Below are 12,490 nucleotides of genomic sequence, written 5' to 3' on the forward strand. Positions count from 1 at the left end.
AGAGAACTTTAAATCCTGATAAGAGGCTTGGGACTATGTGAGCCACATGTGTGGATGGCAGGCATTCCAGGAGGGGAAGTTACAGCTCAGACTTCCTTTTGTTCTCACAAGACATTAAAGTAAAGGACCACACCAAGGAATATGCTAGTAACATTGTCCAAACTGGCCTAAAGGAAGTCTTGGCAAGCAAGACAAAAGGGGTTTAAGGTGTATGATGAAAAATAACCAAACCGATCATATTTCTTTACTGTGGCCTTGGAGGATGAAAAGAGTGTGCTGTCTGTACAGACTCTGCTAAGACCACAGCTGAGGCCCTGCACTCATGCAAAAGCACTCCCCCTGAATGAAAATGAGCAGGGTGTGTGCAGAAATCTGACCCCATCCTCTCTGTAGCCCATTTTAAGGGGGGAAAAAAAACTAAAATCAGATCAAAACAGGTTGGTCCTCTACAGAACAGCATGCAAAAACGTAACTCAAAATTGAGCCTAGACCTAAGAGTGAAAATCAAACATTTGAGAACTCCTAGACAAAAGCAAGGAGATACAGTGGTCTCCTTAGTGACACTGAAGTCATAAACAAGCAACAAGTAAGAACCCCCAAAGATTCATAATTCACAGGACACCATGAGGAAAAGGGCTGATGAAAGGGCTCTGTGGGCAGCCTTTCTGTCAGCTTGGCTACCTGATTTCAATCCTTGAGGACCAAATGGTGGAAGAGAACCAACTCCTGAAAGCTTTCCTCTAATCTACACACATGCATGAGCATGTGCACGCATACACACAGTTAATTAATTAAGAGAATGAAATATATTATACACAGCGTAAAAGAAGTTGTAAGTGTGCTTTATAAGGACACTAGAGCCAAACTATGTTTTAAATGTTTGTCAACTCAGATTTAGGTGATAGCCCAATCTAAAATGTGAAAAGGATTTCTCCAAAAGCAGATATACATGGAAATGGCCAATAAACACATGGCTATGAGTTCACTAGTGCTGATGCACCGTAAGTTGTTAAAGACTTGTGAATGAAATCCAAAGTTAAATCTCACATCATAGACACCAAGGTCTATGCAATAAAAAGAGAGACAACAGCAAATATGGGGGTAGGAAGAAGTCAATGTCTTCACACATCACTGAAAACAACACACATACACACACACACACACACACACACACACACAAACACACACACACACATACACACAGAGTATTGGGACTGCCCAGTAGTTAGGTGGTTTCTCAAAATGTTAAAGACAGTTCTTCTATATGTAGGTATACACCAAAGAAAAATGAAAACATTATTCATTCAAAATTTTGAACATAAGCATCATAGTAGCCCAAATCAGGAACAATTCAAATATGACAGTAGTATGATTGGCTATCCTACATGCAACTATGGAAGGTCACATGCCATTTGATTACATCATATGAAATGTCCAGAGTAAGCTAGTAGTTCCCTGGGATTGATAGAGAGGGACAGGGCGGGAAAGAGAAGTTACAGAAGTTACAGGTAATAGGAATAGAGTTTCTTCTGAGGTGTGACGAAAAAAATCTTCTGAAGTTTTATTGTACCAATAGTTGACAGAATGGTATACTTTAAGAGCATTATATCTTTTTTTTCCATCTTTATTAACTTGGATATTTCTTATTTACATTTCGATTGTTATTCCCTTTCCCGGTTTCCGGGCCAACATCTCCCTAGCCCCTCCCCCGATGGGTGTTCCCCCCCCATCCTCCCCCCCTTACCCTCCTCCCCCCAACACTCCCGTTCACTGGGAGTCCAGCCCTGGCCGGACCAAAGGCGTCCCCCTCCACTGGTGCCCTTACTAGGCTATAAAAGCATTATATCTTAACAAAGATGTTTTAAAAGTAAGTTCAACTGAGTGTGGTGGTGCATGTCTGTGGTGGTTTGGATGACAAAGGACCCTGTCCTGTTTATTGTTGCTGTCACTTTGAGTTTTGGGTTTGGGGGGCATTTTTTGTTAGTTTGTTTTGGCTTTTTGTCAACATAAGTCAAATATAGTCATATGGGAAGAGAAACCTCAATTCAGAAAACCATCAGATTGCCTGCAGGCAAGCATGTAGGGCATTATTTTGATTACTGACTGATAGAGAAGGGCCCAGCCCATGAGGAATAATGCCGCCCTTTGGGTAGGTTTAAGAAAGCAGAGACTGAGGGAATGGCCAACCGATGACTGGCTCAACTTGAGACACCATGGGAAAGAACCAATCCCTGACACTATTCATGATACTCCACTGTGCTTGCAGACAAAAGCCTAGCTTAACTGTCATCTGAGAGGTTTCATCTAGCAGTGGATGGAGACAGATGCAGAAACCCACAGCCAAACTTTAGGCAGAGCTCCAGAGTCTTGTGGAAAGGTGGGGAGAGGGGTTGAGTGAGCCAGAGGGGTCAAGGACTCCACAAGAAGACCTAGAGTCAACTAACCTGGGCCCATGAGGACTTACAGAGACTGACCACCAACCTAAGAGCATGCATGGGCCAGACCTAGGCTCCCTGCAAATGAATAGCAGCTTGGTCTTCCTGTGGGTCCCCTAAACCATTGGACCAAAGACTGTCTGTGACTCAGACTCTTTTACCTGCCTTTGGATCCCTCTCCCCTAGCTGGGCTGCCTTGACTGGTCTCAGGGAGAGGATGTGCTTAGTCCTACTGCAACTTGATGTGCCAGGTTGGGTTGGTATATGGCTGGAGAGGGAGGGAATAAAAGCAGGGAAAGGGTGGGACTAGGAGTAAAGGAGGCAGGGGGCTGTGATCAGAATGTAAAGTGAATAAACAAATTAATGAGGAAAAAAAGGAAAGAATGCAGGCTAAGCAAGCCATGGAGAGGAATCCATTATGCAGTACTCCTCCATGACTTCTGCTTCAGTTCCTGCCTCCAGCTTCCTGACCTGACTTCCCTCAGTGATGGGATAAGACCTAAGAGTCTTAAGATGAAATAACTCCTTTCCTCCTCCAAGGTGCTTTTGTTTGTTGTGCTTTGTCACAGCAAAGAAGGTAAATTAGACCAACAGGTCCCCAGTTGGTGGTGGTACTTGAAAAGGTTGTACAGCTTTTAGGAAGTGAAGTCTTGCTGAAGAAAGTATGGAGGTGGGACTTGGGCTTTTGTAGCCTTGCCTCTCTTCCTGCTCCCTTGTGCTTGCTCTGCTTCTGTGTGAATGAAAATGAGGTCAGCCAGTTTTGTGCTCCTGTCGCCATGCATCTCCTTCCGCATCACGATGGACTCTCTCTCTTTAGCACCATAGCTAAAGTAAATTGTCGTTCCTTCTTAAGTTGTTTCTGGTCGGGGAATTTTATCATAGTACAGGAAAGTAACTACTACAGGTTTGCAATCTCCTCACTCGAGAAGATGAGGCAAAAGTATCCAAATTCCAAGACCAACCTGGGCCAGGGAGAGTCTGTTGCAAATTCTAAAAGTCAAAATTAAATTTTAAATTAGTACCTTCAGGGCCGGGGATTTAGCTCAGTGACAGAGCAATTGCTTGCTTGTGGGTGAGGCCCAAAATTTAATTATCAATACCATAGAGATTAAGGAGACCAGAGAGAAAGAGGAAAAGAAAAGGAAAAGAAAGGAAAGGAAAGGAAAGGAAAGGAAAAGAAATAATTTGAATCACACTAATCATTTGTGCATGTGTCTTTGTGTGTATATGTATGTATGCATATGTGTGTGTGATTCTCTGCATGTCTGCATATATGTGTACATGTGCATAAGCATGTGTGTGTCTGTGTATACATATGTGTACATGTGACTCTCTGCATGTGTGCATGTGTGATGCATGTGTGTATATGTATGCATCTGTGTGCACGTGCATATGCATGTGCATGTATGTATGCATATGTGTGCGTGTGTGTGCATATGCATATGCATGTGCGTGTCTGTGTGTATACATGAATGTGGATTGTGAGGGAAAATATGAGGGTGGATGGGGATGCATGTACATACTTGGGGTTAGGCTGCTATGGATAAAACCCAGGGCCTTGTGCATTCTTGGGCTTTACCTCTGAGTTACCCTTTCAACATGCATAATAATGAAGTCCTTAACAATATGACATTCATTACTAGATACTTGTGTAGACCAAAAGCACTTGAAAACCTAGAATTAGCAAAACAGCAGTGAGATAGAAAGGGAAAAGTTAAAAAAAAAATCTTCCTAGAATTCTCTTCTTATAAACTTGGAGAGAAGTCGAAGATCACATGTTTATGGAGACAAATGTGCATCTTGGTGGAGGAGACGGATGACACGTCATCGCTGTCAAACAGTAGGAAGAGCATGTGTCTGCTTACTCGGGGCCAGAAGTGAAAGGGTGTTAATGCAAGGGAAGGCAAAGCAGAGCTATGGACAAGTCAGGACGTGGGAGAGCAGAACAAAGAGCAGCCAGCACACAGAACTGTGGCGTGTACCTCTCACCCGCAGTTCCTTTTCTAATCTTTTCTACATTAGTGTATATTAATATGTATTAGTGTGGTTATCCAAAAACATAAAAATCATAACATTTCATATTTGCAAATACGGTTTGGGGATGGGTTGTTTGTTTCATTTTTTTTTTTTAAAGTTGACACCCAAAGTGATGGGTTTCATAGTGGTGTTCTATGTGGGTGTATATCATAACATTTTGTTCTTATTCTGAGAGGATGGATTTATCCAAAGCCAGGCTGACTCCATGACAGGTTGCAAACTGGCAGTTTGGGAGGCTTGGTTTAAATTTCTGTTTCCCGGAAGTGAGAACCCAGATCCAGGAACCCGTGGTCAGCCAACCGCAGCTGTGAGCAGCCAATCTGAGGATGCCTTGCCACCCCGAAAAGTCCCCAGAGCCCTAACCAGTCACAAAGGCATCCATACCCCTGGAGATAGAGCCAACCAATCAAGGGAAAGAAAGGTAAAAGTCACCCAGGCCTACTGTAACTGGCTTTAAATTGACCCTGCAAAGCACACAGCTCTGTCTTCTGTCTCATTGTATGGTGGACCCCTGCATGCTGGTTCTCTGCAGAATAAACACTCTATGCTGTTGCACAGTACTTGAGTCTGGGGTGTCATTCTTCAGCGAATCATGGACCCTTACAATTCATGCCCCTTCTTGCTGCATGCCTCATGATCCTACCTCTCTCTCGCTAACCCTCTTCCTGCCCCTAAATATTCCTCCCACTGCTCTCCACATCCTGTGAGTTCCATTATTCCCCACCCCCACTTACAAGCTCTTCCTCCCAATACCTGGGATCTTCTGATATTTTGTCAAAATCCAGGAAAGCATGACCCAAACTCGAATGATCTCCTTGTCACATACAACAGGGCACCCACATACTGTCACTGATAATATTACCCTCCCTGAATTGGTATTTTCCATCTTTCTCCTCTAGAGTAACTGTTGTTCCCTTCTCCTCTTTCTAGGAGAACTATTGTTCTCCTTTCTCTCTTTTTCTTGAGAAGCCAGGGACTAAACCTAGCCAACTCTCAAGCAGGAAGTGAGACAAGAATTAAACTCCACCTCCTGCGTGGAGGGGAAATGGGAGATGCCTGACTATTGCATTTGGAATTACTGGTGATTTCTTTTCATAAACAACCCACAAGAATATAATCATGTCACCCCAATAAGTGTGAAGTAACTACATTAAAAAAGAAATAAAAAAGAAAAGAACTCAGGAGCTGGAGAGATGACTCAGCAGTTAAGAGAAGTTGCTGTTTGCCCAGAGGACCTGGGTTCAACTTCCATCACCCACATGGACACTCATAACCATCACTAAGTACAGTGACAGAGGATCCAGTGCCATTTTCTGTCTTCACTAGGCACTAGGCACACACATGGTGCACAGACATAGCACCCATACACATAAAATAAAAATAAAATTTAAATTAAAAAGATTTAGAGCCTATCTAAGAAGAACAGTCAAATGACCTTATGCTGCTGTTACAGTTTTCATATGCTCGGCCCAGGGAGTGGCACTATTAGGTGTGAACCTGTTGGAGTGGGTGTGTCACTGTGGCTATGGGCTATAAGACCCTCATCACAGCTGCCTGGAAATCAGTCTTCCACTAGCAGCCTCCAGATGAAGATGTAGAACCCTCAGCTCTGCCTACATCATGTCTGCTTGGATGCTGCCCTGATCCCACCTTGATGATGATGGACTGAACCTCTGAACCTGTAAGCCAGCCCAATTAAATGCCGTCCTTTATAAGATTTGCATTGGTCGTGTTGTCTGTTCACAGTGGTAAAACCCTAACTAAGAAAGTTGCTAACTGGAAACAGGTATAAAACAAGGAAAACATGTCAGTTATCAATTACTCAGAGAAGTGGGCACCAAGGAGCTTCTTGTTCAAGGAGGAGTTAATATCAGATAAGGTAAAATTTTAATTTAAAGGTATTAAACGGGAAATGTAATACTTTAAAGCATTAAATGGATGGCGCTCAGACATATTATGGTTCATTAACCTGTATTCTCGGTAGAGTTATATCTGCTAAATATTTAAGTAAAAGGCTGTTAGAAGCTGGAGGTAGTAGCACATGCCTCTAAACCCAACACTCAGGAGGAGGCAGAGGCAGAGGCAGAGGCAGAGGCAGAGGCAGAGGCAGAGGCAGAGGCAGAGGCAGAGGCAGAGGCAGAGGCAGAGGCAGAGGCAGAGGCAGAGGCAGAGGCAGAGGCAGGCAGGCAGAGGCAGAGAGAGGATCTCTGTGAGTTCAAGGCTAGACTGGTCTACAGAGTGAGTTCCAGGACAGCCAGGGCTACACAGAGAAACCCTGTCTCAAAAACAAAACAAACAAACAAATAAAACCAAGACAAAACAAAAGAAACTCGAATATGGTGAAACTTTATCATACACCTTTTGAAGAGTTGGCAGACAAAGGGGAACATCAAGAACAATGAGTAATAAAAGATTAAAAATGGTATTGTTGATATATTTATAACTAAAATTCATCAAGCAAAAAACTATGATATTTTCTTCACATTTCTGTGGTATTTATTAAAAATTGACCATATGCTTGGCCAGTAAAAATATCTTTTTTTTATAACTCTTCTTCTTGTTTTTATTTGAATATGAAAAAAAATATCAAAACTTGCCAGGTCATGGAAAGACCAGTCATGAGAGTAGAACACAAGATTGATCATCAGGGTCAGGTTCTAGTGTCCTTGGGAAAACCACTTGATGTTTCCGTGGTAGCTACCAGAACCTTAGCTATAAACCTAACAAATTATATTGATAACAGCTGCATGTTTACAAACCCACCCCAACCACAGAGCACAGAAAAACCCATAGGCTTTTATCACAGAAGACATCCCACCTTCAAAGAAGTAGCAAAAATAAACAGGAACTAGATTTAATGAAATTAATTCATAAGTCAGTGCAATGCTTTAGAATCATTGTGCTAGAGATTTGCTCACGGGAGCAAATTTTATAAAGACATCAACTCTTCATGAAGTATCTTAGCACTTCAAAGTGAGACTTCTGTGGGAGGAGGTAAGGCTACACAACATTGTGGCTTTTTAAAAATCCAATTGTAAATGTTTCTGTTGTTCTAGCATTGATAGGATTAGTCTATTTTACCCCAACTAGCAGAAAAAAAAGTTTTCATTTTTTTCACAAAGCCAAACATAAAGGTCAAAATAATTACATTCAAAGCCAAAAGCAGAACTGTCCGTCAAAGTTTCCCTCAGTAGCACACATGTGAGGTGATCAGGAAAAGGGGCAGTGAAGTCAGACTGCTTGTCCAGCCTGCCACGCCACCACACAGACACTGGGCTTGGTCTTGAGGGACTTTCTGAGCACTGTCAACTCATGGACTTCCAGTGCAAGGGAATGTAGTTCAGTAGTCAAGTTTTATTTTAAAATTTTTAACATGGGTTTGACAAAATTTGGAAGTCCATATTTTAGTCAAATTCAACAAAAGAGGAAATTACTCACAAACAATATAGTCAAGAGAAAAACAACAAAATAGAGAAATTACAAAATTTTCAAAGCTTGTCATTAGATAAAATAGAGGAAAAAAATAAATAAAATAAATAAATAAATAAATAAATAAATAAATAAATAAATAAATAAAAAAAAATAAAAGGAAGTCTTAAAGAAACCATTAGAAACCATGACGCTTAGGGCTGGTTCTGTGGTGCACAGTAGAGCACCACTGAACATGCATGAGGGATTAGGCTAATCCCTACTGCTTAGGGGGTGTGGGAGGAGATGAACAAGAAAGATACCATAAGATTGTATAATTTTACACTGAATTACTGATGTGGGGGAAATTAATCTAATTTTAGCAGTGAAAATTTTTAAAGTGAAAAAAAAACAATTCTTAATTCAAATATTTTAAAACAAGCAATGGCATCCATTCACCTGGCTTATTGTGAAAAGAAAAATAAAATTGGTGAATCTGAGCTCAGGGAAATTGTTTCGTTAGGTAAAGATCTTCGCTTGTACACTCAGGGCCTGAGTTCTGGTCCAGATCTGATGTAACAGTGCGTCTGTGTAATGCCTGCATCCTTAGGGTGAGAGGCAGGCAGAGACAGGAGACTCCCTAGAAACCTGCAGCGCGGGACCTGTCTCAAACGAGGTGAAAGGTGAGAACAGCCTACCACAGTGTCCTCTGATCTCATGTGTACATCATGCTTGCACATGCAAATGTGTACATATGTGTGCACACACATGCCATAAAGAGTGAAAAATAAACTTTTGTAACTCTGGCTAAGAGGGAAAGAGGAGAAAGAAGGAAAGCAAAAACAGAGGTAGGAATGAAAAAAATGACAATAAAAGAAAAATAACCTTTTTCCTCTGTAGAAAACTAGAGAGACAAGTGATATTCTAGCCAAATACAATAACAAACAAATCTGTGCAAGAATAACACAAATTTTTAATACATAAGACACCATGGAAAAGGTGAGAATAAATGATAAACTACTACCTTTAAAGTCCCCAGAATTAGAGAGACTTATAGCTGGGCTTCAACTTTTTTTTTTTTTTTAAAGATTTATTTATTTATTATATATAAGTACACTGCAGCTGTCTTCAGACGCACCAGAAGAGGGCATCTGATATCATTACAGATGGTTGTGAGCCACCATGTGGTTGCTGGGATTTGAACTCAGGACCTCAGGGAAGAGCAGTCAGCTTTTTTTTTTTTTTTTTTTTTTTTTTAAACTTAAACATGGGTGTGACTTTATTTTTGTTATTTTAAATTTTTTTTTTATTAACTTGAGTATTTCTTATGTACATTTCGAAAGTGTTATTCCTTTCCGGTTTCCGGGCAAACATCCCCTTCCCCCCCCTTCCTTATGGGTGTTCCCTCCCACCCTCCCCCCATTGCCGCCCTCCCCGACAGTCTAGTTCACTGGGGGTTCAGTCTTAGCAGGACCCAGGGCTTCCCCTTCCACTGGTGCTCTTACTAGGATATTCATTGCTACCTATGAGGTCAGAGTCCAGGGTCAGTCCATGTATAGTCTTTAGGTAGTGGCTTAGTCCCTGGAAGCTCTGGTTGCTTGGCATTGTTGTACATATGGGGTCTCAAGCCCCTTCAAGCTCTTCCAGTTCTTTCTCTGATTCCTTCAACGGGGGTCCCGTTTCTCAGTTCAGTGGTTTGCTGCTGGCATTCGCCTCTGTATTTGCTGTATTCTGGCTGTCTCTCTCAGGATCGATCCACATCCGGCTCCTGTCGGTCTGCACTTCTTTGCTTCATCCATCTTGTCTAATTGGGTGGCTCTATATGTATGGGCCACATGTGGAGCAGGCTCTGAATGGGTGTTCCTTCAGTCTCTGTTTTAATCTTTGCCTCTCTCTTCCCTGCCAAGGGTATTCTTGTTCCCCTTTTAAAGAAGGGGTGAAGCCTTCACATTTTGATCATCCGTCTTGAGTTTTATTTGTTCTAGGCAACTAGGGTAATTCAAGCATTTGGGCTAATAGCCACTTATCAGTGAGTGCATACCATGTATGTCTTTCTGTGATTGGGTTAGCTCACTCAGGATGATATTTTCCAGGTCCAACCATTTGCCTACGAATTTCATAAACTCGTTGTTTTTGATAGCTCAGTAATATTCCATTGTGTAGATGTACCACATTTTCTGTATCCATTCCTCTGTTGAAGGGCATCTGGGTTCTTTCCAGCTTCTGGCTATTATAAATAAGGCTGCGATGAACATAGTGGAGCACGTGTCTTTTTTATATGTTGGGGCATCTTTTGGGTATATGCCCAAGAGAGGTATAGCTGGATCCTCAGGCAGTTCAATGTCCAATTTTCTGAGGAACCTCCAGACTGATTTCCAGAATGGTTGTACCAGTCTGCAACCCCACCAACAATGGAGGAGTGTTCCTCTTTCTCCGCATCCTCGCCAGCATTTGCTGTCACCTGAGTTTTTGATCTTAGCCATTCTCACTGGTGTGAGGTGAAATCTCAGGGTTGTTTTGATTTGCATTTCCCTGATGACTAAAGATGTTGAACATTTCTTTAGGTGTTTCTCAGCCATTCGCATTCCTCAGCTGTGAATTCTTTGTTTAGCTCTGAACCCCATTTTTAATAGGTTATTTGTCTCCCTCAAGGGTCTAACTTTTGAGTTCTTTGTATATTTTGGATATAAGGCCTCTATCTGTTGTAGGATTGGTAAAGATCTTTTCCCAATCTGTTGGTTGCCGTTTTGTCCTGACCACAGTGTCCTTTGCCTTACAGAAGCTTTGTAGTTTTATGAGATCCCATTTGTCGATTCTTGATCTTAGAGCATAAGCCATTGGTGTTTTGTTCAGGAAATTTTTTCCAGTGCCCATGTGTTCCAGATGCTTCCCTAGTTTTTTCTTCTATTAGTTTGAGTGTGTCTGGTTTGATGTGGAGGTCCTTGATCCACTTGGACTTAAGCTTTGTACAGGGTGATAAGCATGGATCGATCTGCATTCTTCTACATGTTGACCTCCAGTTGAACCAGCACCATTTGCTGAAAATGCTATCTTTTTTCCATTGGATGGTTTGGGCTCCTTTGTCAAAAAAATCAAGTGACCATAGGTGTGTGGGTTCATTTCTGGTCTTCAATTCTATTCCATTGGTCTATCTGTCTGTCTCTGTACCAATACCATGCAGTTTTTATCACTATTGCTCTGTAATACTGCTTGAGTTCAGGATAGCGATTCCCCTGAAGTCCTTTTATTGTTGAGGATAGTTTTAGCTATCCTGGGTTTTTGTTATTCCAGATGAATTTGCAAATTGTTCTGTCTAACTCTTTGAAGAATTGGATTGGTATTTTGATGGGGATTGCATTGAATCTGTAGATCGCTTTTTGGTAAAATGGCCATTTTTACTATATTAATCCTGCCAATCCATGAGCATGGGAGATCTTTCCATCTTCTGAGGTCTTCTTCAATTTCTTTCTTCAGAGTCTTGAAGTTCTTGTTGTACAAATCTTTTACTTGCTTGGTTAAAGTCACACCGAGGTACTTTATATTATTTGGGTCTATTATGAAGGGTGTCGTTTCCCTAATTTCTTTCTCGGCTTGTTTCTCTTTTGTGTAGAGGAAGGCTACTGATTTATTTGAGTTAATTTTATACCCGGGCTTCAACTTTTAACATGAGGTAATTATCAATATTATATAACCTATGTAAGGACTTGAGTGAATATTGGAATGTTACGCAATTCGTGTTTGTAAAGATATGGCTTCAGTTTAAAAACTTACTTTTTAATGAAGTACTACAGAAATGTAAAAACCAGTCTCACATAAATATAATCAAAACATTTTAAATAAAAACAAACAGAATCAGCCCATCAAAATGGAGTGCGCTGTTCAATAAACAAGAATTATTTCATGAGGACAATGGAGTTTAGTAACAAAATCTATCAGCACAACAACTTTCATCAAAGAAAAATAAAATTCATATAATTACATACATAAAACGTTTACATGGCATTTGAAAGAACTCAGTATACAATCCCATTAAAATATTAAGAAAAACATATCCAGAAGGAACAGTACAGCTTCTTTAGAAAACATAAATTCTGTACATTTGACAAGAAGTTAATAGTCAGAATATATAAGGAGCTCTATTCGATAGGGGGGAAAGAACAATAGGTCTAAGTAGGTATTTTCCAAAGGAAGGCATATAAAGGACCAATTAGTATATTTCATAAAGGTTCCACTTCAGAGAAACACAAATCAAAGCCCCAGCAGCTAATAAGAAAAAATGTTAGGAAAACCATAAAGATAAAAATATATGAGCAAGTAGATGGAGGGACCGGACCCTTTCATGCTGTTGGCAGGTGTATTAGGGTGGCCACTGCAGATACCTATGGGGAAGCATCAAGATAAAACTAAGATGTCAGTAACCCCAAACCCATCCCTTCACAGCCTCTGGCTAAGATCAAGGGTGGTACAATCCAGCAATACCCCTCTCGGACATATATCCAAAAGAAATGGACTCAGTCTGTCGAGTCACTCTGCGTGCCCATGTTATTGCAGCAGCAGTCACAGTAGAAGCTGTGTGCCCACTAAGACAATGTGGCAAGCATGTGCAACAG

The sequence above is a fragment of the Rattus rattus genome, chromosome 10 (assembly GCF_011064425.1).
Source record: "Rattus rattus isolate New Zealand chromosome 10, Rrattus_CSIRO_v1, whole genome shotgun sequence".
In the NCBI taxonomy this organism is placed as follows: domain Eukaryota; kingdom Metazoa; phylum Chordata; class Mammalia; order Rodentia; family Muridae; genus Rattus; species Rattus rattus.